A 4,525-nucleotide genomic window follows, 5' to 3' on the forward strand; every position below is an offset into this window, starting at 1 on the left:
GTTGAGTTGTGGACAATTCTGGGAAGTCTAGGTTAATTACTATTATGAATTTGACATAATTATAAAATATTAGATGTAAAGTTGACATTGTGGTGAATGTAAATTTGATAGATTTTTTGATGTTTTGTAAATTTTGGTTGATTAACTTTAGTTCACCTTGGAGTTCTTTAAGTTTTCGATGTTTTATAAATTTTGTATGTTTTGTAAATTTTGGATGTTCTCTAAATCTTCGATGTTTTGCAAATTTTATATGTTTTGTAGATTTTGGATGTTCTGCATGTTCTATAATAAGGTCATATTTCATAAATGTAGGAAATTCATATACATATAATGCATGTGAAACTACATTCATTTGCATCATAAAGTTGTGAACCTAAGAACCCTCATGCATTAGGAGTTCTCTATCCCCTCAACACAAAAATTTACAAATATGTCACTAGTTTCACAAATATTCAGAACATTTTCATATTTTTTTGTTGCAAAAGTCTCAAATGTCCTTATGTTTGCAAACTCTTATGTGGGAAATTGATTCACTTAAGCCCATAGTGTGTGAATCTCCTCAGGTTTTCCCTCTATATTGTGTGAATGTCGTCCAATCGTTAATATATATATATATATATATATATATATATATATATATATATATATAATAGAGATTGTGAGTGATATAAGGACATTCACACTGAGTGGTTTGTGAATGTCATGTTCACACATTCACAATAACTGTAAAAATTCACAATTTTTCCTGATAAAAGAGAATTTTTTGGTGAATTATTCTGGGATGTAACTTTGACTAAATACCATTTTTTGATATTTTAATTAGCTAAAATTGGTTGATTTATTAGCAATTGATTATCGATAATGTTTCATCATCTATTTAAGTTATTTGATATTTAATTGGAGATTTATGAGGTTTTGTACAAAGATTTGGATCTGAATCTTCGTAAGGATCCGATCAAGATCCACCGGCGAAGTTCTGAATTCAAAATATCCAATTGGAACACATTAGATCTAATAGATCCAAAAGTCATTTGGATTTGGATCTTAATGGATCCGCATAAGTACGGTTTTGGACCCGATATATTTGGATCATTATTTGGATTTGGAGAATCCAAATGGATCATCACACTCCATTAGAGGTTGAATCCACTTGGCAGATCCAATCGAAATTAAATACTTGATTGAGATTGGATCCACTTGGCTGATCTAATCCAAATTAAAACCTAAATTGTTGTTTTGGATCCATATTTGGTTTTTGGAGATAATATGGATAATGTATATGGGTTTGAATTCAAGGATTCAAAACCCAATCCAATCTCACTCCCAAGGATCCATCATCGATCACATCAACTCCCTTCTCAAAGATCCCTCTTCCATTAAATCAACTTCGAACTCCCGAAACTCCCTTTACATCAAATCAACTCCAAAATTCAAAAACTTCCCTTATATCACATCAACTCACCTCCCAAGGATCCATCATCCATCACATCAACTTTCTTCTCAAAAATCCCTCTTCCATCAAATCAACTCCAAACTCCCAAAACTCTCCATACATTATATCAACTCTCTCCTAAAGATCCATCATCCATCACATCAACTCCCTTTCCAAAGATCCCTCATCCATCAAATCAACTCACCTCCCAAGGATCCATCACCAATCACCTCAACCTCTCTTCCCAAAAATCCCAAATTTCAAAATTTCTCTCTCTCACATCACATTACACACACCCTCTCATGCATTCTCTCACCTATAAATACCCTCACCACACCTTCAAATGCCATTCACACACTTCTCTATTCCCCTCTATCGTGTTCACCCTCTCCTCCATTCCCTCTCTCGAGTGTTTTGGTGGCCACCCCCACACTACGTTGGGCAGAAGCCACTTGAACCCACAACCACTAGAACAACCCCTCCATTGCTGCTGAATGTCGTAGTTGCCGCTTCACTGCCTCCTTTGCTTTGATTCCTTCTAGCCACCCACATCGTCACTTTCACTGCAAAAAATCTCTCCCTGTAAGGTTGCACTGCACCTAGATAGGTTTACAATCGCAAAACGTATGCACATAATTATAGGTATTTGGAAATGCTTAAGTTTCACATATATATATATATATATATATATATATATATATATATAGTTTCTAAAATTATCTGTTTCACACGCTTTTCAAAAAAATATGTATATTTATGAAACCATGGGATTTGATAAATAAAAATACGAACATGTGTAAAAAGGTTTTGGGATTATCCAAGTATGGTTATCTTGAATATGTTTAAAATAAAAATACTTAATTATCCAAGATTTTGAGCAAAGTTGTGAAACTCTAATTTTTACGAACATGTTCACATAAATGCATTTATGAAGTTTTTAAATAACTGCATGAATGAAACTCAAGCTTTGTATATATGCATGTTTAAGAATGTTTTCATAGTTTTGAGTCTATGTACGAATAAAAATTAGATTTTTATGCATAAGTACAATTTGAATTTATAATGCATGATCACATGATATTTGTGCTTATGATTGATATACTGCTAATTGAGTGATATTCATTATTGTTGCATGAAAATCATGATATTGTTATGTCTTGATCCTGGATGAGTAGCTTGTGATCATGTTCGCGATCAACTGTACCAATATGTGTAGTGCCCCACATAGGTGGCCAAGAACCTCATGATAAGGTTGATTAAAATCATATATGCTCATGCCTGATAGAGATTATTGAAGATTTTTTTATTGTTTAAAGCATGTATGTCAAGAGAGTTAATCAAATGCTAATGAATATATGTAATAATTCTCTTGAAACTTACAATAAGAGAGTAAGTGGTACATATAACTCTGTAAGATATTGTTAAGCATAGAAGGTTGCTTCCCCAACCACGTAGATAAGAGATAGTTGCTACTGATAGCGTGGGGTAGTTGTGAAATTGATTTAGTAGAAAGTAAATTCTGATATATCAGGTTGCAGTGTTGGAGTTTCTCTCTTGACTGAATTGTTTCTCACCCAGAGACTAGATTAGATGTGTGAGGCTTGGGTAATAAGTCATAAAAAGATCGAATGTACCCCATGACTCAAAAGAGTGCAAAAAGATCATCATGGGAAAATGCCCAGGATATCAAACTGCCCAAACTGCAAAGAATCTTCTTTACCTATATGAAATTCTTCCATCAATATCTTTTCATTTAATTGCTTTTATGAAGCTAAGAATATCTCCTCTCCTTTCATATCACGGAAATTGATAGCATCCTTGAAGAAAACCAACAAAAATTTGGCTTTGATTCTGAATTCTATAGAGTTAACCTAGTTGGGGGTAATACTCTAGGTGGAAGAAGGAACGTCTTTCAAAAGTGCTCACCTTCAATTGCCTTAAAACAACTATAAATTTTATCATTTTGGCAAAATCTTCCTGCTTTCCTGATAAGAAATAATAACTTGACATCCGTTTTGATACATTTTGGTGTTGCCTCCTTCATCTTTCGCTTTGTCGAAAGATTTGCCTTCTCCTTGACAAAAGGATTGCCTTCTTCGTCTTTCGCTCTGTCGAAAGACTCGCCTTCTCCTTGATAAAAGGATTGCCTTCTCCGTCTTTCGCTCTGTCGAAAGACTCGCCTTCTCCTTGATAAAAGGATTGCCTTCTTCGTCTTTCGCTTTGTCGAAAGACTTGCCTTCTCCTTGATAAAAGGACTGCCTTCTCCGTCTCTCGCTCTGTCGAAAGACTTGCCTTCTCCTTGATAAAAGGATTGCCTTCTCCGTCTCTCGCTTTGTCGAGAGACTCGCCTTCTCCTTGATAAAAGGATCGCCTTCTTCATCTTTCGCTTTGTCGAAAGATTTGCCTTCTCCTTAATAAAAGGACTGCCTTCTTCGTCTTTCGCTTTGTCGATAGACTTGCCTTCTCCTTTCTAAAAGGATTGCCTTCTTCGTCTTTCGCTCTATCGAAAGACTCGTCTTCTCCTTGATAAAAGGATTGTCTTCTCCGTCTTTCACTCTGTCGAAAGACTCGCCTTCTCCTTGATAAAAGGATTGCCTTCTCCGTCTTTCGCTCTGTCGAGAGACTCGCCTTCTCCTTGATAAAAGGATCGCCTTCTTCGTCTTTCACTCTGTCGAAAGACTCACCTTCTCCTTGATAAAAGGATCGCCTTCCCCGTCTTTTGCGTTGTCAAAAGATTTGCCTTTCTCCTTGATTAAAGAATTGCCTTTTCCGTCTTTTTGCGTTGTCAAAAGATTTGCCTTTCTCCTTGATTAAAGAATTGCCTTTTCCGTCTTTTTGCGTTGTCAAAAGATTTGCCTTCCTCCTTGGTTAAATGATCGCCTTCCTCGTCTTTTGCTTTGTCGAGAGACTTGCCTTCTCCTTGTTAAAAGGATTGCCTTCTTCATATTTTATATCTTGTCTTCTCCTTGTTAAAAGGATTGCCTTCTTCATATTTTACATCTTGCCTTCTCCTTGTTAAAAAGATTGCCATCTTCATATTTCACATTTTTTCATTTCTCCTTGCTAAAAGGATTGCCTTCTTCATATTTCACA

Source organism: Nuphar pumila, chromosome 1 (genome assembly GCF_984573655.1).
Source record: "Nuphar pumila chromosome 1, dmNupPumi1.hap1.1, whole genome shotgun sequence".
Taxonomy (NCBI): domain Eukaryota; kingdom Viridiplantae; phylum Streptophyta; class Magnoliopsida; order Nymphaeales; family Nymphaeaceae; genus Nuphar; species Nuphar pumila.